At 39.5% G+C, this 24,539-nt stretch overlaps 1 protein-coding gene across 5 annotated transcripts in view; it reads right to left on the reverse strand.

The window, feature by feature from the left end:
- macrod2 (mono-ADP ribosylhydrolase 2) overlaps window positions 1-24,539 on the reverse strand; it is a 925,620-nt gene that overhangs the window by 170,590 nt on the left and 730,491 nt on the right. The window lies entirely within an intron of this gene.

Below are 24,539 nucleotides of genomic sequence, written 5' to 3' on the forward strand. Positions count from 1 at the left end.
CCCATTGGTTTTTTTTTAATACGACCACAGCCAAGCTACGCTTCCCAATGGTTGGGCTACGTGGACAACGCAGAGATTTCTCCACTGCCACACTCTCAGGGTTGCCAGGCGAGAAGATGACTCAAGTATGTAGGCAAAGAAACTGTGTTTTTCATTGTGTGGGACTCTCCAGTTGGCATGAATCAGGTTTACTTAGCAGTGTCTTTTAGGATTGATTATAGGGTTCTCTTACTGGTTTTTAAATGTCTTAACGGTCCTCCTTTTTATCTGACATGCTTTTATCATACGTGCCTGTGAGAGCCCTCAGGTCTTCAGGTTTTTACAGCACCAAAAGTTGAAACAAAGACCCATGATAAGGCAGATTTGAAGACCTGAGGGCTGTACAGGGACTTCAACATTTTTGAAAGCAAACTTAAAATTTACCTTTTTAGTCTAGCTTTTAACTAAGTTGTACTCATTTATTTATTTATATTTATATATTCATGTATGTATTTATTTATTTACCTATTTATTGTATTATTTTCTACATAAATTCTAATCTTATTCTGTTTGAAGGCATATAATCTTTGTCTTTTAGAGTCAAATCTATATTTATCTTTTTATCTGTTTTAACTTGATTATTCATCTTCTTATTTACTTTGCTGCTTCTATCAACTTTTTGAATGTGTTCTTTAAAGATTTAGTTTATCAAATCATTTTCTCTTTTAATACTTTAGTCTTTTAATATTTTTTTTTGTCTTGTTTGTTTTGTTCAATTTAAATGTTTCATTTTATAATTTAAAGTTAACATTTTACTTTACTTTTAGTGTTTCCTCATTAAGGTCTCCAGATAGAGTTTCCATAATAATAATAATAATAATAATAATAATAATAATAATAATAATAAAAATAATAAAAATAATAATAATGTTATTTATTTTTAAAAAATATTATCATTATTTATTTTAATTATATATATATATATATATATATATATATATATATATATATATATATATATATATATATAAAATTCCCTTCTTATGTTACCACTCTTGTCTATGAAAAGTTTTATAAATAAAGTCTCATTAATTGATTGATTGATTGAAGCCAACCCCAAGTGGACACTTTTTGAACTGCAGTTTTTATCACACACCATGGCCTTATTTTCCAACACCAGAGGTTTCTGCTTGAAAAACCCTAAATTCAGTTACTTTCACTTTGATGAAGGTCCAGAGAGGGAAACCCTGCAGAACAGGAGCCAGCATCCAGAGCAAACAACTGAAATAAACAGCATTAAGGAGGAACAGAGAGGCAATATCAGAGATTGGCCTGAGAGAGTGTAATGGAAAGGGACTTGCTCTGTCACAGCCTCTCATGGTGACAGAATGCCACATGCTCCCTCCTGACACTGTGATATTGGCTCGGCACCAGCTTGATGAATGCATCAGCCATAAGTCAGACACAGCCCTGCCCTTCCTGGAACAGCACCTTCCAAGATGTTTATGCCGCCGTATAGAGACAGACATTGTGTAATAGGAATGGGACCATTGTCTGGAATGGGTTTATGGAAAGCGGGCGGGCCCAATCCCAAAGCCGGCTATTATTTCAAATGGAATGTTATTACTCTTTGAGGTTAGATGCATCGCTGCTTGGAAAGTAAGAGGCGCATTTGGCTGGGGTGACTTTGCATCACCCCTCTGGAGAATGAACCGTAACTTCCTGGTGCTTGTTGTGGCAGAAGGCGAAGGCGAGGAAAGGAGGGTAGGATGGACAAAGAAGAGGACGAGGGCTGACCTCTCCCCCGGCAGGTGATGACCTATCCCAGACCACCTGGCTTCCTGCCAGGGTCAAGCAATTAATGCTGCCCTCCTTTGATTGCTTCAGACAGCCCGGGGCCGCGCTGGGACAGCAGATAACATCCGGTCTGAGAACGTAGCACGAAGCGCGGTGGAGACAGCTCCGATGGAGGTTCAGGCGCGGGTCACATTGTTAACATACACAGCGGTTATAAACATCAGAAAAAGTAAGCCGCTTTGCTTAATTATTTCTGCATTTGCATAGTAATGCAGCGTAAACACGCCTGGCGCTCTCCAGGCGTTGTCACTCCTGCCTCAGGCTTCAAAAACCTGAGCTCAGCCGTACAGAGTACATCACAACTCACATGAAAGAGTCTAAAAAGTTTTCATTCAGGAGAAAATGTCACTTCTGCACCACTTTCCTGTAATTTAATTAAGTCCCCATGAAAACAGAAATATCTGTTAATTTTTAATCGTATACGTCCTGCATTTACGCCAAAGATACAGACGGTTTATCATAAAAAGGAGAAAGTATTTCATCAGCAGGAAGAAGTTTTAAGTTTGTCACTTCTAGAAAAAGCAAAATGTGCAGATGACTCATCCTGCTCTAGTTTTAAGCCCAATGAAACACTTTCTTAATTTTTCAAGTCACTCCACTTCCACTAAAAGTCTTGCCAGCTTCCCTGGAGTGAAGGGCCAACGAGCTAGCTAGCTAGCAGGGGTTAGCATCCTGCGCTTGCCAACTCTTTCAGCTTTCCCACCACTCCCCTGCTGCTCTCCTGGAGTCTGACTCCTCTGAGTTTTTCCTCCCACATGAGAAACACTCAGATGTCTGCCTATCCATTAGATGCATGAAGAGATGGTGTAACTGATGTTTTTAAAGTGTGGATTTATTCTTATACGTGGCGGTTGTGTCTAAAAATAGTCACATGAGAGAGAAACACAAGCAGAAAAATATAAGAGTGAAGTCTCCAGGGGATTAGAAAAGAGGCATGATATTTGACTGAGATGTTTCTGTGTGAATCATTAGTGATTAACTACTTTCTGAGAGTGTCTCTGCATGTCCACGCTGCAGAGGTTTGGACAGCCGCTGTGATGAGGAAAGGAGAAAATGACGGTCCTCCACAGCTCGACTTTCAGTGACGTTTGCTCTTTCCTAGAAAAACGATGCTAAGAAACTTTTATTTTTGGTTATTTTGTTAAAAAATTGTACATCTTGTTTTTGTTTCCCTGTCTGTTATTATCTCACTACTTTAAGTCTAGTTCTGTATGAGGTTTCTGCTCGCTTTTAACACATGAAGGTGGGAAGACCCTAAAGTATGATAGAGGATAAGGGCCAGTAAAAAAAAAAAAATAATAAAAAATAAATAAATCTATTTTTTTTCTGATATTAAAGCCAGAATTCTAATTTTTCTTAAAAAAAAAAAAAAAAAAGATGTTTTCATTCTCTTTTTTCTGTTTTTTGAAAGCAAAAAAATTTTTTTTCATTTTTTTCAAAAAAGGAAAAAAAAACATAATTCTGGCTTTAATCTCAGAACAAAATAGAAATTTTAACAACAAAACATAAAAAAACAAAAAACGTTTTTTTTCCCACTGGCCCTATCCTCATTTCGAGGGAAACAGGCTGAAAAAATAAAGATACATATTTCCCAAATGCAAAATTAAGAATTCTGATGGTTAAATTTCAGAGACAGGACTCAATATTAACTGATCCTAGTCGTAGTTCCTTTTAAGTTTCAAGATAATTCAATTATTCTGCAAATCAAGAAGTTTTCAATGCGGATGCGGATGTAGACGTCTTTGGCTGGCAGAGCGCTGTTGGACAGCTCTGCAGCCATCTTCTTCTTCTGAGTTTGACGCCTCTTGGGTTCAGGTCTTTCAGGATTAAACAAACGTCTTCTTTCCTGACGTGTAATTTATATCCCTCACATTTTGTTGTGACACTGCCACATTGGAAAGTCTGTGTGTGTCAGAAAAAGTGTGAAAAATTAAGTTGACTAAACCAAAATAAGGAATTTGTTTGTTGCTGTTTTGTGATCAATGATACATTTCTTCCCACTGTAACAAAAAGCTTAAGATGGAGCCAAGACCATAAATTCAATCTAGGAAGGAAGTCGTTTACGAATATGGCGTAGCGGGGAGGAGAAGGTCCACAGAGTGCTGCGTGAACTAGGAGAGTGTCATGACATTCAATCAATCAATCCTTATTTGTATAGCACCAAATCATAACAACTGTTATTTCAAGACACTTTACAAAAACATTTACAGGTCTAGACCCGTAAATGTTAATACAATTTTATGAGCAGAAACCCAACATCAAGACAAGATAAGAAGTCTTATCTTATCTTAATCCACCATGAGTACAGGACTTAGCAGCATTTAGCAAGTTACAATGGAGAGGAAAAACTTCCCTTTAACAGGCAGAAACCTCGGACAGAACCAGACTCATGTTAGACAGACATCTGTCTCGACAGAAAACTTCTGCAGCGACTTAGACGCAGAGATTTAAGTAAAATAAAAAAGATGTGTTCTTACCAAAGAAGGATGTAGAATAATCAGAGAGAACTTAAAGTACTGTGTGTTAAGGTAAATTGACACGAGTGGGCAGTCGTTGTTTTGTGGCTGGATTCTCAATCCTGCAGGAGCACACCTGCCGGATCCGGTTGGATTAACTGAAGGATTCTGTTTTTTGAAAGTCTAATTGTTTGAGCTGGACAAAAGGAATGATCAGGGCCTGAACTTTGGATTACTTTTGTGTTTTTTTCCTTTCTGGGATTGTTCATATGCGAGACGTATGAACAATGGAGCACGGCCATGGCGAGGAAACTTAAAGCCACGGAGACAGTTAAAGGAGAGAAAGACTTATAAACAGTACAGGATAACACTCTTTTTTCATATTTCATTTGGGGACTTATTTTTGTTAACTTTAAAGTGGAAAACGACAGGTTTGATAAGGATTTTTTTGCAATTAAACTTTTTGTTACACCTTTTGACTCGTCAACATTTTATTTGATAAAGGAAGGCTGAAAGTAGTTTGAAGTACAATGGCATCATTTATTTTTTATCATTGAAACTAAATAACAAATCAAACTGACTAAAAAGGAACTCTTATTTAGTTTCTGTTGTGCATCTTTCTGCCTGTGTCCCTTCAGGGCCTCCGTATGAAGGTTTTCCTTGCCTTTTACTTTGTTTTTACCAAGTGCTCTGATCAGGATTTGTTTTGAGTTTGTGTAAATATATAAAAAGAAGTATGATCAAGAAGGTCTAACCTGGGAAAGTGTTTATGATTTGGCGCTACGCAAATAGCGACTGACTGAGTCAACTCTTTGTGATCCTGTCCCTTTAACCATCTCACACTCTCCAACCTCAGGGTGACAGTAAAAGAGAGGACAGAGCAACGATGAGAGGGACAGACGGACTCTTTTTCACATCCTGCCCAAGTCGAGGTGTCGAACACAAAAGCTTTTCAAATCCTAGTCAGTCAGTCTTCACACGGCGAGTACCCCCTGTCCTATCCATCATCGTCCTCTAACACGGATCTGACCTCAGTGCCCGGCGTTATCTCTGCAGCCCTGTGGAGTTACAACATGTACCGTTCCTACTGAGCGTTAGCTTCGCTGCCTGCGCCCCGCTGAGACCAACGCCCTTGTCAATCAGCGCCGTGAAGATCATTCATCAGGGAAGGTAACAGACGCTGACATACTCTGACACAGCGAGGAGGAAGAGGAAGGAGGAAGGAGGGTGGTGATGGTCTGCCTCACCAGGATCATGTCTGGTAATGATGCACAGCAACACAAAGCTGCAAACGTCCTGGAAATGGCAAACTGCACGGGGGGACTCTGCAGGACTCAAACTGAACCACGGCCTCAACCTTTAGCAGGACTTTGAAGAGAGTTTACACCTTTCTACGGTTCAACGGATCAATCAGCGAGCTGGAAATATACGACCATCGTCATCTCTTTCTATAGGTTGATACAAAGAAAAGATGATGCTCAAGTTTTTATCTCCTGATGAGGTTTGACATCAAACTCCAAAACAGACAATCCAAGTTATTCATCGCAGAAGTTGAAGAGTTGCATTTGTATTCCTGCTTGATTCTTTTAATCAATTCAGAAACAAAACTAACCCAAACTGATGAGGACGTGTTTGACACCACATTTGCAAACAGCCCAACACTTTCACCCCTATAACTGTAGCAACCCTTACTTCTGAATACAACCTTGGGCAAAAACTACCCTGATCAAGTAATTTATGCTCAGAAATAAAACATTGACTTTCAAATGCACCAGCGCCTGAAGCCAGGCTTTGAGGCTGATTTGATCCCCCTTTGAGATGGTGAGAGATACGGCCCATTCCCCCTAATCACATGCCAGAGACCGTGCAATCACACAGCAACAGCTAAAGCAATCACCACGGTGGTCCCTGCCCCTCCTCCCTGAACCCAGACTCAACCCTCCACCGTGGGCAGCTCTGAAGTCAGTCATGTGTTCCTCATACAGAAACAGACACTGTAGGCTGTAGCTAATAATCACAGCACTCTGCAGTTTGTTGATGCCGGGGCTGATACGACCATCTGTGAATGGAGGAAGAGGCTGCCCCCGCGTGTGAAGCCACCTCCTGCTGGTTTTCATATTCAATAAGAAGGTCGAGTGCTCTCACTTTGTCACAGGACATTATCCAACAGCAGTGTTTGGGAAACGGCAGATCCAAGCCATCTTTACACACCTTTACCTCCACGTGTCAAAATCCAACAGAATCACCTCTGGTTCCTCAGGAGAGACTTTTAGCTGCAAAAAGAAATGAAGCAGCCAAATTTCTCACCTCAATTTAAATCATATTGGTCTTTTAGAGTGAAATCTGACCACATGTGGATCGGTTTGACTTTTTAAAAACTCTGAGTAAGTGATTCATTCTTTGATTTTCACGCGGTTGGATGGTAACTCTCTGTAAATTGGTGTCAATCAGACTTCCCTCGCAGTTAGTCCAAAATGATGCTGCTCATTTTCAGGAACCACATCAACCCAATCCTGGCACCTCCCCGTTAATTTAAAAATTTTATTGGTTGTTTTCAAATCTTTAAATAGATCAGAATCTCAGTATATCTCTGACATTTTACATGTTTATACTCGCTCAGTGAGGAATGGGTACCTTTCACATTTGAAGTGACATTGTACAGATGTCCGTTACCTGGCAATTGGTTTTTGGTACTTTTTTGTGTGTTTATGTGGAAATAAATATCAATTTGTTTCATAATAAAATCTCAAAGTTCTTCAGTTTAATCTTCTATTTCTTCTATTTATAAACTTACGACGCTGTGTTCATGTCCAGTTGGAAAATCAGCTACTCTTCTCACTCCCTCACAGTCTTAAGGATGTGTTTAGGTACCTAAATATGGTACCGTTTGATTTTACGTGAATCAGTACTCCTGGTAGGCGGTGTGTAAGCCGGATGCCGCAAGCCACAGCTGTTAAACAATAGTGTGACGCCGCAGCAGCATGACACAGTTTACCTCGCTAATAAATCCAACGAAGAAGAAAACGCGACACAGAAGAAGAAGAAAACGCGACACAGGAAACAAAGAGCATAGATGGATGATTGGCATGTAGCTCTTTGATACAAAGAACAATCAAACTTTGTTTCAGAGAAGTCTGTGAGCCGCCAGGAGAAATGCAGCAGCCGCTGTCGCACAGGAAGTAACGATTCTTTTGACCAATCAAGGATCTGCAGTGTTGTAGCTCCACCTTCTGAGAGTGGATGGTTCAGTCTGGCACCCATACAAAAGGGTCCCAAAAAGTGGGACGGCTCGTCTCGGTCTGCAGGATCTGTCCCGGGATGATTGAGCTGTCTCTATGGCGGCTCCATAGCTGTGAAATGAACTGCCGCTAGAAATAAAAACACCCCCACCCTAATGACTTTTAAATTGCATTTAAAACTCATTTTTATACTTTGGCTTTTCATTCAGCACAGGAGTTGTGTGATTTCAGCCCTTTATGTCTTTTATGGTCTTAACCCCTGTGTTTTATGTATCTTGTGTGTTTCCAGTTTTTTTTTTATTTTACACTTTGGTAAACTTGACTTTCTTTTAGAAATGCGCTGTATAAATAAAGTGGATTGGATATTTGATTGGAGAAGAAGAGGCAGGTGTTAGTGAAAACTAAATATTTTTTAATTGAAGCTGTGCACTCTGTGCCTTCGGCTATTTCAAAATATGACCACATATTTAATATTTTGGTCATAACTGACTAAAGTTGTTTACATGTTAGACAGAAGTAGCTGTGCTCTTTTATTAAGACCTCTGCAAAACTGCAAAAAAATCAAATCTTTTCAAGTGTTTTTGTCTTATTTTCAGCAGAAAATGTCTTTTTAGACTTAAGAGACACATTCACCTGACCAGTCCAGAAAAAAAATGTCTTATTTCAAGTTATTTATAGACACCAATGAGGTCTGACTTGCTCGCCAATGGAAAAGAGAGAAGTTACTTGTATTAGGACGTCATTCCAGTTTAAAGTTTTTTTTGTTGTTGTTGTTTTTTTTACTTATTACAAGCAATTTAGATCTCATTTGTTGTTTGTTATGATTTGGCGCTATACAAATAAAGATTGATTGATTGAAACAAGACATTTACCCTGTATATATAGCATGATTCAGAGTGTAAAAAATTGAATTTCCCCCAAGGTGATTCTTAAGCAAATATTCTTCTTCTTCTTTTTCTTCATCATCGTTTTCTTTCCTGGACTGATAAGTTAAAAGTGGCTCATATCAAGTGTAATAAGAAAACTTATACTTAAAACAAGACAAAAACACTTGATAAAACTTCAGGTTTTTGCAGTTTGGTAAATTGAAAGACCCAGCTTCTATGTGTCGTCTATTTTCTAAGTCACAGAGCGACCCAACAACCATCGTGCACTCATTTCCTGACTCTATGCAAACAAACAAGGGAAGACACATGGTTATGAAACCTCAACAGGGTTTGTGAGGACCTGGACGCAAAGTTTTCACACAGAGTCAAACTGAGATCAGCTCACTCCACGAGCCGGCCTCAAGTGGCCCGAAGAGGAACTGCGGTTTAGGAACTTGCTTTATCATTCCCGAGCCCTGGAGGCCTCCTAATGTTTGTGACTGATAAGAAACAATGGAGGAAGCAGCAGACTGTCAGCTGACGACAAATCGCCCATATGACTTCTTCATCCGACTTGAACCAAACAATGCTTCATTCAGAGGAAAATGCGTAGCTCCTGTTTTGAAAATGCAAGAAAACGCCTTCGATGGCTGGATTTGTTTTGCTCTTCAAGCGACAAACCTAGCTGTACATCTCCACTGAACAAACACTGTGCATGTTTTCCTTTTGTTGCATCAATAAACGAGACGTTCGCTCCACGGGCAGAGTAAATCAAGGTTATTTATGTGTCCCAGACGTGGTGGCTTCATATCAGCTGAAGTGTGTGAGACTGAGACTGAGCAGTGGTCATAATGTTTTCCATCCGTTATCTATTTCTGCAGGCCATAGATAGACGACATAATTAACAGCTGTGATGAATGTTTTCACCACAATTCAGAAGAGTTTCTTCTCATCTGAACTTGTGTCAGATTTGCTTATTTGTTCCTGCACAGTGCTCACACACACACACTTCAGATAGCTCTACAGTAAAGGTGTCCATGCCTCAGCGTGAGCCACCGCAGTGTAAAATTGTCTTTAAAGAAGGTGAATGAGTGTAGCTGGAGTCTGATGAGGCTCCTGTCCTCTCCTGAACCACTGGCTCGACCCACTCCTGCTTTATCGTGGCATGCCAGCCGACTGCTATCTGAGCTACGCTAAATCAATTAGCATGTCATTAAGATAGCTTGTTCCAGCACAGTAAGCACAGAGGTGGGACTACAGTATCTGCACGGATGGGGAGAGCTGAACTCAGAGGGCATCATATCTCAGTGTCCATGTGTGAGATTGAAGTGGGCCAGATTTATTGGCTGGCTCAGGTGTACAAGCTCCTGAATTTAAAGATTTTAGACCAGAGAAACTTTACATCAAGTCTTTGTCAACATGAGAAAGTAGTTTTACTCTGTTTAGAATAAGTTAAAGAGGTCTGAGCAACTGATAAAAAGTATTGAATTGTTTTTCTGTCTCTTTTCTCTTCGTCAAAGAAACAGCCACAGCAAATATGATCAAAACGTATCTACTCAAACTGTGATTATCCCATTTTTATTTTTTATCCAGGAGTGAGAAACCCTGTGGTACGATCATAGACTGTAGAACAAATGGACGTAATCTCCATGAAATCACCTGTTTGTTTCTGAAACAGAGTTTTGAAGCAGATTGGCTGCTGCTGCCATATTGGAAATGGGTCAGGCTTTGAGCCTCCACACTAACAGCTATCAGGGGGCCCATCAGTCACATGAGCTGAGCCGTGCCTCTGACTGGACGGTCTTATTGCCTCCAGAAGTGTGGGGTTTGGAAAAATTTGCCCCTGTACATTGTGTGGGATAGAGTAATTTGCCGCTCAGATGGGAGAAATTTTTTGTACATTTTTTGTACGAGGCTGTAAACATGTTCCTTGCTGCTGTGAAAACATTTTTTATTTCTATGACTTGGTGTTTATGTGGTTCTTAGTGCTACCACAGCCAGCCTCAAACGGACACTCAGCAAACAGCAAACTGCAAACTTTGCCTCATATTTTCAGATCTGAGGTTACCGCTTTGTTACAATACTACACTATACACCATTAAAAGAAATGTAATGATAGTTGTTTTATAACATGAAACGCAACATTATGATGTGAAATAAAAGGATAGGATAAGATGGGTCAATCATAGATCACAATATAACCCAATACAATATGTTTTGATATGGTAGGATAAGCAATACTAATTTACTTTTTAAGGCTTTTTTTCTATGCTTGTATTTTAATGTTATTGCAATATTTTGTGTATTGTTATTTGTTTCAAACTTGCACTTTTTATGTATTATTATTATTATTATTATTATTATTATTATTACTTTTTTAAATTATTGCATTTAAAGATTACTTTAATATAAAGTGCTTTACAAAAAATTTAATTAAAAAAGAATAAATAAAATTATTATTATTATTATTATTATTATTATTATTATTATTATTATTATTATTATTATTATTATTATCAATTTTTAAATTATTATTGCACTTTGAGATCACTTAAATATAGTATAATTTATTAATTATTAATTATTAATTATTATTATTATTATTATTATTATTATTATTATTATTATTATTATTATTATTATTATTTCTCATGGAAGAGAATGGAACGAATGTGATACAGCACTTTTATACATTAAGACAAAAGGTAGTGTTTTAAGATTAAACATGTTAGATATTATACAGAACACTATAACACATTGCAAAAAAATTCAATAAGATATGAAAAAGAAAACATACTGGAAGATGCTTATTGTACTGGCATATCAAACATACAATTTAATATTTTTATTATAATTAATAGAGTTAAGTAAACACTACACCTATATATATATATATATATATATATATATATATATATATATATATATATATATATATATATATATATATAATATTATTTTTTATAGTTTAAACTTTAAGCTGTAATTATAAATATTCATGTAAAAATATGTTTTTTTTTATTGTTCTTATTTTTCTTTTTTAAAATTCTAAATTTCATGGCTGCACCTGTTACAGCAGCGATGATATTTATTATTATGTCAGTTACTACAGCTAGGTCTTCTCCAGTTAGCTCTAACTTTCTCGTGACCCTTAGTACTTCCTTTACACAAGCTTCGCTGAAAGTGTGGTGCATCGTTTTAGTTTTGCATACGAGAATGTTTTTCCTACTCGTCAGTAAAACTCAGAGTAACTGTCCTGTAGTGCTTTATGAAGTCCACCATCACAGGGGAAGGCAGACTTTTTATGCTCTTCATGAGTGGAGAATGTCATGAAGTGGTGATGTTATGAGTCAAACTAGGAGGTAAATCTCTCACTTAATGGAAATATGAATATTTAGCCCTTAACGATAGTGTACCCTATAAGTCCGGACTGTGAGAAGTTGCTGCATAGATATTTTGTTCCTCTCCCATTGTTACACAGAGCATCAACAGAATATTCATCCCCCTCAGAAGATAAGACTCAAAGTCACCTCACATCAAAAACTGAGGTGATCATTCTGCAATTACCATGAGAACAGCAACACCTTGTATTTGAACAAGATAAAGAGATGATAGGTTTAATCCCTGTTTTAAAGAGGATTTCTCTCTGAAGGCAAAAGCTCAATCAAAGCAGGCTGATAAACATAGAATACTGTAGCATTCGCTGCTTCATGATAAACTTTTCTTTATCTTTGACAGCATGAGTGCTTCATAAAAACTGCCTTTGCCTCTGCTGATAACAGAGCACCCAAAGTTTGGCAATTAAGAAATAACTTTGCTGTAGTGTGGATCCTGAAATTGGATCCATATCGTCTTCAATCTCTTTAAACACTGGAGCTATAGCATTAAACTACACCAACCTGAGGTCAGGGGAATCAAAGAGCACACACCATATTATCCAGAGTGAGCCAGATAATAAAATCCTCAGATCATAAAAGCCATAAAATCCTCATTCTGCTGCCTGTGGGCCAAGTGGCTGCCACTAATGCATTAGACGACATGGCGTGCATTAGCTCTGCTGCCAGAGAAGTCATTCTCTGACAGAGGAAACTAATAGGGCGTACACACACTCTCTAAATCTTTTCTGGAGTCAAATCTGCAGGTGTTTGATGAAGAGGCTGAAGAAAGAGCGCAGGCCTCCGGGTCAAACTGTGAGTCTCCATCCACGCGAGACGGTGCAGTGTGTGTGCAGTGTGTGTGTGCGGTGTGGGGATCCAGACTGGAGTCTTTAGTCATGCTCTTAGCTCTTGATCAGGCCGTATCTCCCTGATGCTCCCAGTCACAGCAAACCATTCAAAGGGGCGAGACGCTCACTTCAAAAGACCAGCACTGGCTTTGAACACACTGCCAGTCGCACAAACCATCAGCAGCACATCAGCATCCTCAGGGCATGCGCGCAGCAAATTGCTGCCTCTCCGGCAGCAGATGCGACACTTGGCAAAGTCTTTTCAGTGGGTACTAGACAATAAAAACACCATGACAGAGTAATACTGCAACTGAGACTGAAAGCACCGCCCCCTGAGTGTTAGCTTCTGTTCTTCTCAAAGCGTTTTCCCAGAGAGGCGTCTTTCATCACTGCAAACTGAACTTACTGTCCTCACAGTACACGAGGATCCACCTCCGTGCTGAAATCAAAACAACAAAAACACTTTTTTACAGACAGAACGCCTCATTCTTATTAATAATTCTACTAAAACTAATTCTACCTTTTCATTCTGCTTAAAACTGGATAATCTGCCCACTGGTTGATACTTTGCAGTTTCTGTTTTTAATGTACAAAATCTTTCTTCAAGTGCAACATCCAGTGAATACAGTTTATTTTATACATTTTCCATCTGAAACATTTCACCAAGTACAAAATCTGTCTAACTGAAGTTCACCTGGGTGTGCAATACTCTGTTTAATAGTGAAGTGGTGTCCCAATTCTCTGTAACATAAAGCTGAAAATCTGCACAGCCCTTGAAACGAAAACAAACCGAGACCTTTCTTGAAACTAACGGGTATGAGAATTGTTTTGCTTTTTTAGAAAATTAGATATCCAGTCCTTTGCTACGTCATGTTAATATTAGCCATGTTTTGAACTGTTGGTTGTATTTGAATGATCAAGCTAATGCTGCTATAGCAACAGCCACAGATATAGCTAATAATAACTACAGCGATGTTGACAATGTGACGTTAGCTATAATAAACTAACGTCACAGTATTCAGAAGCTACGTAATATAGCTTCTTAATACTGTAACATTCACTTAACGTTAACTGTTGGAGCCGCTAATGACAGAATGCAATACAAGTTCATAATTTTGAATATTTTTATGTTTTTACGTTTGATATTGAAATATTGTGTTATAGTAGTTTTGTGGCTGCATTTTTCTGTTTGTGTATGTCTTGCTCCCTAAGTTTGGCTACAGTAAATGGTCGACTAATGTCATAAATGGCTAGCTGACACTGTTAAGATGTTAGCAAACGTAATATCATTTTTGTAACCCTCAGCTTTACTTCCTTTTTGGAGGAATAAAAATGTTTTTCGTCTTTGGAAACTCTTTGGATCGTACAAGAACATCCGAGTCAGAAGTAACATGTCCTGCTTTGAAGCGGCATAGGAGCTTTTATTTAAGTAGGTCCATTTATCAACTTTTCAAAGCTTAGCTGTCTTGTTACTTGCATTTTAGTGAAGTCTGTTTGCTGTGAGTTTGTCGCCCTTATCTGATGTTGGTTTAGCATCAATTTGTAAAAATGCGTTTTGTTTGGGAGTGAAGAAACAGTCGCTCTGACTACGAGTGTCTAGGGGGAATGATGTAGCGGGATCGAGTGGAAAGGATGAATGGGATTGGCCCAAGTTTTCCTCTGGTTAAGTGGCCTACTTATCGATTATTTTGGTACTTAAGGATACTTTATTGCTAATTTTATTGTATATCCATCATTTATTTTATTTTATGACCTTATTTTATCTTATTTCTGACTGTTGTATTATGTGAAGAGCACCTGCAAAACCAACCCCTCCCCAGGGATTAATAAAACATTTCTGATTCTTCTTGTAAAATTCAACCATTATTGTTTAAAATACCAGAGAAAACCAAAAAGTGTTTTAACCAAAAGTGTACCACTAACTGCTTTTTAAATGTATTTATTTATTTAAATTGACCTAAAATCATCTTGTGTTTTTAGCTTTCAGTCAAAATTATTCTCGTAAATGCATTTCTCTGTTTTTTTGGTCTCTTAGTTACTGACTCTTTTAAATCAGTTTCCCACAGAGACATTAGTAAAGTTGAACTGACAGAGATTAAGCAACATGTCTTTGTGTCTTTGTGTCTTTGTGTCTTTGACTGATGTTGGAGCCAAACAAGAAATATTCCTGTCTCAGTTTTAGCCTTTGGAAAGTTTTCGTCCTTGTGGAGCAAACAGTTGATGTTGTTGTTACCTGTGAGTCTGTGTTTTGGCCTTCGAAGTGTCTGAACAGTCCAGGTTTCGAATAAGTGAAAACGGTCCTTCATGCTCTACTTCAACAAACAAACATTACTAAGACGGCGATAATCTCCCATCTACCTTCAACTGCCTTGAGTTATTTTTATCTCTTTCTTATTTTTTAGTTTTTTTTTTTAATTCATTTTTTGCCTTATATTAATCAAACATTTCTATAGGATGTGCTTTTTGTTTGTTAGTGCATTGTCTTTTACTTCTTTTTCTGTCTCTTCTTCATATTTTTTCGTCATGTGATCCCACAAATAAAGGCAAAAGGTACCTAAGCATCAAAATAGAGGTGTTTATTCCTTGTATTCCTTGTTGAAATATCAATTCAAGCTTGTCCTAAATGGAATTTGCTACTGAAAAATTTTGTGAGGAGTTACTTTTGAGACAAACTTATATGTTCAGAATGAGATTTTTCTTGTCTACATGAAGCTTGGTAGAGGATGAGGTTTGGCTCTTGTGTTTTCGGGTAATTCATCGGTATCTAAGGGCGTATTCAGATCTGGACTGTTAAACGGACCAGGGTTCGTTTGCCACGCTGGTGCGGACTTTTCATGCAGGTGTGAATAGACACAAACGAACCCTGGTGCTGACCAAACAACCAGACCCAGACCCACTTTTTGAGGTGGTCTCGGTCCGCTTCCAGACGAACTCTGGTGCGGTTCGTGGTTCTCCGGTGCAGGTCTGAATACAAACCAAGGTCCATCCAAACTAACTACAGGATACATGCGCCTTTTGGGCCTATAGAGCCACCGTAACCTAACTGTCTTTGGTTCATACCTGATCCTCCGTCTTCTGTTTAGCCACGCTGTTGCTAGCATGTTGTGGGTCAGGACACGCAGAGCATAGCGCCTCCTTGCTGCGATCATTGGTCTTCCTGTTCCTAAATTGTAAACGGTGTTGTTAAGCTGCTTTGAAGGAGCTGCTCTTGAAACTGAAAATGATTTAGCAGCTCTAATAAGAGCACAAACACACATGTTTACCTCCATTTCCAGGTCTGTACTCTGTGTGCCGCCCTTTGTCAGTGCTGTCCAATGAGAGCACTGATCCTCACACACCTGGATGTGTTTACAGAATATAGTCCACTTGCAAAAAGTACAATCTGAATACGAACCGCACCAAACAAAAAAAATAAAGTCCGCTTTTGGTCTGGACCAAACAAGTGGACCACAGGACTTTTCTGGTCTGAAAACAGCCTTAAACCCCATGTGACAAACACCAGGAGCACATATGTATGTGTTTACCATCCCTGTTAGATTAAGTCGGTCACAACACTTGAAAATGTAATTCACATTTGGAAAAGGTGAGCCACTGCGATAATGACACGATCCATCTTCTTCACCTGAATGACAACCAACGGCTCAATGTTGTCATATTCTAGCTCCATCTGCCAAAGCGCCGACGCCTCCTGAAGTGATATCCATTCACAAAGAAAAACACAATCATACAAACCATACACCGTACTGTATTTATTCCTAATAGACACTTGACATTCATCACAAATCACTGTGAAGTCCCCGGCGCTGGCGTGAGATGGAGTTTACTATCAGGAGTCTTCAGTGACAAATGCAGCGAAGGTAAACAGATCATTCACGGGGCGGGGAGGGGATGTAAACACCTGTTTTGGGAGCATTGTCGGCACAGTGGAGCACTTAATACTAAAATCCCGAGCAGAGTGATGCTGAAAGGTGAAATCTCTACACATCACTCCTGTCCTGAGCAGCGCAGCGCAGCACAGCACAGAGCGGCGCAGCGCTGCAGAGCTTATTACTCCCTCCAATCTGTCTCCAGTGTTCAGACTGTGTCGGCATCGCCGGGCTGCTGGGCAGCTCGCAGAGCTTCATTAAAGAGCTCGGCCATCCAGAGCGCATCCCAGGCAGCCAAATAAAGTGTCAGACCACATTTTTCATCCACAGATTAAACCTATGTAAGCCTGAATTAAAGCAAATTAGATCTGAAAATGAGAAATAAAGCAAAGCCAGATGAGCGGAGGGGGAGTGTGCCATGAACAGGAGGAGGCAGCTTCAGGACCATATGGAGGCTGGATGTGTCGGCTTGGCAGCGTCTGTAAGCTCTTATGCATTTTGAGGAGATTAGAGCCTGATGCTCTGTTGTTTACACATGCCTACATATTGTGTTTCATTAATCTTTGTGGATACCAGGCCCGGTCTGACCTGCCTTTTTCTTTCATCTATTGTGATCTGAAGATCAGTCCTGCACCCAAGTTCCTCTAGATTAAAGGATCTGCTCCCCCCGACCACAGCCGGCTGTTTATTCCTCCACAATGGACGTCTCGCTGCTTTTAAGAGTGAATTTCCTGCTGGCATTGAGGCCCTTTGTGAGCTGCTGAGTGCATCAGGGCTGCTGTGTGCTGGCCTGTGAGATAAACTCGCTGCTAATCAATCACACAGGCTCTGCTTCTGCCTTTCCCCCTCTCATTCTGCCGCAGCTACACACACAAACACACTGCGCTTCATGTTCACCAAGTCGTCTAACTGAGCCCTTGAACTGCGGAGAGGCTCACACGTACATTTCAATCAGTTGTTAACTGCTGCACAAGACCACAACCAGCACAACTCACAGAAACCTGAAGTGGAAAACAGACGGACAGAGAAAGACACAAAATCAAAAATATGTAAGCAATTAAAAACTGCATTAAGCATCGAAATCTGTGCAGGGAGGTTTAAATTTGCTGCTTTTGCCACTTTACGTTCTATCTGAAAAAGATAGTCTTCTGCAATCAGTGATTTAGGGCCGTTTTTAGGATGAAACGCAAAAATATTGCTACATTTCGGCCTCTCGTTAACACGGAAATGGCTTGATAGCCGGCCTAAAACACATATTTTAAAAACAACCTCCAGAGTGGATTTTTCCAAAACGATGCATCCACCGTTGCCGTGTAAACAGCAGGCTGGTGTTATCAGTGGAAACGCTGATGTCTGATGATTGGACTAACTCTTCTTCAGGGGGAGATCTACCAAAAGCTGCTTCTGGACAAGACAGTCATAGCACCACCTACAGGCCTGGCATGCTTACTACACTCTGCGTTTTTGCGTTTTGGGGTGAAACTACACCAACAGACTCAGAGACAGTTTTAACAACAAGGCCGTAGTCCCGTTTAACTCATAATTTGTCCTTAGCAAATTGAGGGACAGGCGGCAGACGGCAAGCGGTTTTGGCTGCAGCGGTAGGACCCAGAAGCAGTTGCCGCCCATTTTCCCCTGCCGCCCGGAGTCCAGCATGTTGAACTTTCTGGCGGCAGCCGCCTGGGAACAGCCAATTACATCTAAGGAAGAAGAAAACCCGGAAATAGCAGGCTTTGCAAGCAGTGTTGCCAACTTAGCAACTTTTTCGCTATTTTTAGTGACTTTCTGGACCCCCCAGCAAGAAAATGAGAGAGAAGCAACTAGGGACAAATCAAGCGACTTTTTTGGAGGTTGGAGGTTCAAGGATCACGGGAGAAAAGTTTTTAAAAAAGCGCTGTTTTTTCTCTTTCCCTGTTCATGCATGGCCAGCTGTACACTACAGGCACTAGGACAGCTCAGTTGTATGGTGTAGGGACACACTAGCACCCCCTGTTGGACAGAAAAAAAGATGTGGCGACTTCTAGCTACTTTTGGGCGGGCCTATAGCTACTTCCAATGCTGAGGAGTTGGCAACACTGTTTGTGGGGCAAAATGAGCAATGGAGGAGCTAATACTCCTTCTCATACTCATTACAACATCCAAAAAAGGTCAGATTTAGATGTGAAAATTTGTACCATTTTGCACGTTGCTCTGATGTCTAGATATGGTCTTCGACGGACTGACCCAATACTGACGTGATCTGCATGTCTCTCCCACGTCCAAGTAGAAAGGGACTCTGTGGATCGTATAGAGTTGTGTGAATTATCCACCATTTGGGAACAACAGAGGAGAAGAGTCTGGCTAGAGATTTGGAGCCGCACTGAGAGCACCAGGCGTCTTTCACAGGCAGAGCATGGCGGGCAAGAAACTAAGGGAAAAACTTTTCTTTGAAGCCAAAAATATGAGGCCGACCCTTTTCTCTCCTTCTGTGCTAGCTAGCTAATCTGCTCTTAATGGCTACACAAACCTCTTTGATAAACATTTCATTACAGAGACATGCAAACATCCCTTTATCTTGGTATTTTTTCTTCTCTTCTTCTTTCTTTACTCTGCGCCTGAAGGATCAGGATTTTTTCACGTTTCGCCTTTAACCATCTGCACTTTGGATGTGTAGTGCAGACTGCACGGCAGGAGGCTCTCAGCACACGTGCAGTGGAGCTTTGACCTTTAAGAGACAGTACGAACTACCAGGCCTATATCAACAGCAGCAGCACTCTGTTGAAATGAAATTGTCTTTTTATAACACAATAATGATCATCGTATAGAAATCATCACTAAAAAGTTGCTCTTGTTAGACTCAAACATCCCATCTAGAAGACTGAAGTTAAAGAATGAAAAATAAGATGTATGAATACTTCAAACACAGGCAGCTCCAATCTGCTTCAGAAACCGTTGATTAAATGTTCATCTTCTTTCCTTCACCGCTGACACAGACACAGTCAGCTCTGCGAAGCCGCTGTGTTTGTGTCCGCTGTGGGGTTGCAGTGAGGGTCTGCGGCCTCCACTCTGCCACCCCAGCGTGTTGCATCGTCTGCCAGCCCATTGTGCTGAAATTCAGCCACAATGGCGCAGTATCTCCCCCAGAGCAGAGCCCTTATCACGGCCCTGAAATGACTCGTCTCTGCGGACGCCCACAACACAGGCGCCGTGGAGCGCAGCGCCCAGAGCTGAGGTGAGTGCACAGAGCAATCTAGTCCTATTGTTCTGCTCGTGATAAACTGGGATTCAAACCTTCGTTCTCACTGAAACGCTGCGTGCAATCTGCATACGAGCCTCTGAAGCAATGCTGAACTTTTGTGAGCTTTTCTCAGGGCCGGTGAATGAGACGTCTCATTACTCTGTGACGGCGTTTCCACTGGGTTTGAGGGAAAAAGGAAGCAACGTGCACAACAAAATGCACAATTCTGCACAGCACAGTCAAAGCATAATGCCATACTGTCACTGATTAACAAGGCTGGTTTAATTAACACTGTGGGAAATGCCAATATTGCAATGCAAAATCAAAACATTGACTTAAAAATGACAAAAAAAGAAATGGATTAAATGGATTTTCTTTCCAATTCTACTTGGAGTCATCTTTGTCTTCGTCTCACTGAAATTAATCCCTCATTTTAGATTTTTCTGGGTTGTTTTCAAACTGTCATATTGCTATAAATCATGATATTTTATTGAATCTTATCATTTTACATCATATGCTTGCGTATTGAGGTATATAAAACTTCATCAGCGCAACTTACATCTTATCTAAAGAGCATGTTTAAAACAACCACAGTGTGTCCAGGTAAAATGCAGCACAAATGACACGATACAATACTAGGATAGATAAAAACAAATAACAGAGCAAATATAAAATGAAATGAAATACAATAACATAAATAAAAACTTTTTGACAAATTTTGACAGATGTCAAAAATTCAAATGAAAATAAAAAAATGAAAAATTGACATCATCTTGCTCAGCTCAAAGAGAGGTCTCCACAAATACTGCTCCCCCTGGTGGCTGGCTGCAACATAGGTCAAAAAATTAATCTCCCCAGTCATTCCAGATGGGCTGTGGTCAAACTTTAAAAAATTATTACACCTGGTAGAAATGTTTCTCACGTCTGATTGTTGTGGTGATTTGAAGATATCATTTGGCTGCCTTGTATTCAAGTCCTTTTTTTTTCTGAAAGTTTCATTTTCATTAGTTTTAAGGGGTAAAAAACAAGGTTTTACAACACGTTTAATGACGATTGACAGCTGCTGTTCTTGTGTATTTTTTCGGGGATTGTAAAACATGTTGGAAGGGAGAGCAAAGAAGAGATGAGACTCTCTTAAGAAAAAAAAAAAAAAATGTTATTATTGCCACCCAGCTAAGTACCTACTTTTGATGTGTCTAATATTTTTTCTCAAGTTTGATGCACTAAAGATATGCTAACTAACCTACAGCAGGACTTTTTTATTTTTATTTTTTCTATTTTTTATTTTTTATTTTTTATTTATTTATTATTATTATTATTATTATTATTATTATTATTATTATTATTATTATTATTATTATTATTATTATTATTATTATCATAATTATTATTATTATAATTATTATTATATTTTTTTTGGGGGGGGGGGTACAATAGTCAACAAGCTTACAAACTAGGATTAATTGCTAACCCTTTTTTAAAAATATTTTAAAATATTTATTGTTGGAAATGTATATTTATACACAGTGCACAAGCTCTATGAGAGCATCCTGAATCATATTTATTTTTATATTTTATATTTATTTTTTTATTTTACATTTATTTATATTTATTATAATTGTACAGTGCAATGGCCATGAAGGCTATTCTATTCTATTATTATTACTATCATTATTACTATATTATTATTATTATTATTATTATTATTATTATTATTATTATTATTATTATTGTAACAATACATTCAATCTATTTATTAAGCAAGTGCTACAGCTTGATAAAAATATAAAATCAAGATTTAAAAAGATAAAGACGACAGTAACACAGTAAAAAAATGATAATAAATAAATGAATAAAATAAAATAATTTAAAAACCAAGTAAAAAAAATATATCAGTTCTATACTTTTCTTAATAACACTTGAATAACTGTAACAATTTATCATATCTCTGTTTTTCCTTCAGTGGAAAGAGCCTCTTAAATCCCTCCTTAAACCCCCATCATGGGCGCTGGCACGGTAACATGGCTGAATGATGATGCTCCGTTATTTGCTTTTATTCTGTATTAATCTGAAGTGAAGTCTTATAGCTCTTAATTTTTTCACAGGTTGACACAAAGTCTAACTCTGATTTTTGTCACTTATCACTGAGGTGAAAACGGGAATCAGTGAAGTTCTGAAAATAGCAGTAATTGGCTAAATCCATGGATAAATCAGACAGAGCAGCGACCTTTCATGTTAACATTAAACACAACAAAGCACTGACACAGTTAAAGGGAAACTATTTCTTCAGGCACATTAAAAACGCCATCTTTGTTCTAATTTTTCTGCAGAAATCCAACTGATGTGAGCACTCCTAAAGGATTTTTCTGTAAGGAAAGACTTCCTGCTTCCATACATGTTGTTCTGGTTTGATTAGAGGACTCTGAGGCAAACTGTGCGTTTGGTAAATGGATCACTTCATTCTCTCTGATCTTGTTAAAAGCTTCCTCAGTCTTGGTCTAGTTAGAGCACGGGATCCACAGCTTGTGGAGCTTTGCCAGACGGTGTTCAGAGAGGCCTCTCCATGAATTGTAATATTTTCCACTTGCTGTACCCGCGCCACAGATAGCGATCAGTCAATGCATCACAAGAATGTGTCTCATGTGCGACAGAGCAGCCTCTGTACACAACCCTGGATGTGGAACAACACAACCTTAAAAGTCAGCTTTGCACATTAGCTCGTTATTTACAGTCAGCAATAGGCTCAATAAAACCTGCCTCACGACCGGCGCTGATGGATTCCCCAAGCACATGTAACAGCAATCATCAGGCAGAAAACAATCCAGCGGCCCACAAACACAGCAAAGTAATCCAGCCGCTGCACATCGTTTGGCTGCTGCTCACAACATCCATAACAGCAGCCCGGGGATGCTGCGGCACGTCAAGCTGTGAGCTTTATAAGACACCTCAATCCACACTGACAGGTTATATACAGTAAACAGAGATGACCCCGAAGGTCGGCGCCGCGTTCTGACTCACAAACTGATAAATGTACTGTCGAGCTTGGAGCAGGCTCCTGACAGCTGGACACAATCTCATCATCACAAAGTTTTAATGAAAATATAAAGAGGTGGGAAATATCCTGCGTGTCACACATAATGGTGCTGATGCTGAGCCTTTAGCTAATAACAGCTAACTGCCTGTTGAAGCAGTTTCACATCAGAGGGGGGGCAGTTGGAGCCCTCACAGCCCTGACACAGCTCTCACTGCTTGAACACTGTGTTGGTTTTACAGGTAAGAGGTCTGAGAAGTGTTTTTAAGTAAAAGCTGGTGACTGCTTCTCTTGTGCCCGTCTAACCTGTGGAGTTCCCCAAGGTTCTGTTCTCAGTCCCCAACCTTTCCTCCCTCTACCTCCTTCCTCTCCGCCTTGTTTTTAAAAAGCATGGCATATCCTACCATCTGTACGCAGACGACACTCAGATTTACCTGCCAATAAAAAAAAAAATCTGGAGGTGATCTGGATCACTGTCTGGATCTAGGACTTTTTTTAAGGATTCTTTATCATTGCGAGATTGGGCTGTTTTCACCATATGTGTATATGACTCCACCATAAATGGTCGGATTGCTTTGCAAAACGATACAAGACAAGGTCGCCATAATTTATGACTGATGTTAAAGTATGATCCAGATCCTGGCAAGATTCTGGATACTAAGATCAGAATATGAAATATGAAATGGGTCATCATCATTTTCAACACTGTCAGGAAACAAATTATCGAACAAACCTGCAACTAACACCAAACTGTAGCAGACAGTCTGCTGAAAGGAAGTACAACATTAAAGTAGGACTTAAAATGTGCTGTATAAATGAAGTGGATTGGATTGATAGGGTCATAGACGTTCACCATATATAGAGATAAATGAAGCATTTACTGCTTATTACACTGTACAAAAGTGAAGCCAAAACAGCTCTTAGATGAAAAAAAGAAGAATCTGTGGGGCAGGACCAGCTCTTTCACCCTCAGTTTCAAACAGATAATCACGATGATAAAAAGCTAAATGACTCATGTTGGAGTTTATTACACTTACTCACGCTCTTCTTCTTCCGCTAACTCCTGCTGGTCAAACCTGGTTAAACTGAGATTACTCTTATTACCTGGTTTCATCCAACAGCACAGACACGCAGCAAGAGCCGCACAACTCTCACCATTTCACCAGCTTCACAGTGTTTGTTAAAAAATAAATTAAAACCTGACATGAGACCTAAGAGGCTGCTCTGCACACGCTCACAGCGCTGTTTGTCTCTCTCACCGGGTAAACAAGCAGGTGTATTAGCTTCTCTGCAGTAAAGATTGTCACAAAACGCAGTTCAATTTTCACTGAAAGTGGTTTTGAAATTAGGATATCTGCATCCTCCAGTTTCCGGGGGAGAAGGATGTAGGAGGCCTCCTCGTGACGGTCATTTTTAATGATGATTTCTTGTTTATTCGTGCTTCAGGACGCTGTTTCTGCGCCCAGAATGTTTCCGACCAAATACCCAGGCATGAATGAGAGGAGCTTTCTGGCTCTCAGTTCAATTATAATTCATTTAATACAAAACCCATTTCAGATTATTTCTTCTAATGTGTTTATGTTCCTCTGGTTTTAATAGCTCTCCTCAGCATAGACCAATTAACCAGTCAGCAGACCGTTTAAGGTCTGATTAGTCTCAGACTGGCTTTTAATTTGATATGCATGCAGACCACACGCTGGATGGTCGATCAAGCAGAGGAGGTAGATCGGATGTTTGGTTCTGATTACTCCTGTTCCTGTGAAGGTCCAGAAACTTCCAGTACCAGTGGGTCAACATGAAGAG

This window comes from Halichoeres trimaculatus, unplaced genomic scaffold (assembly GCF_033239565.1).
Source record: "Halichoeres trimaculatus isolate MK-OKI-2021-1 unplaced genomic scaffold, fHalTri1.1 fHalTri1_scaffold_8, whole genome shotgun sequence".
Classification (NCBI taxonomy): Eukaryota; Metazoa; Chordata; class Actinopteri; order Labriformes; family Labridae; genus Halichoeres; species Halichoeres trimaculatus.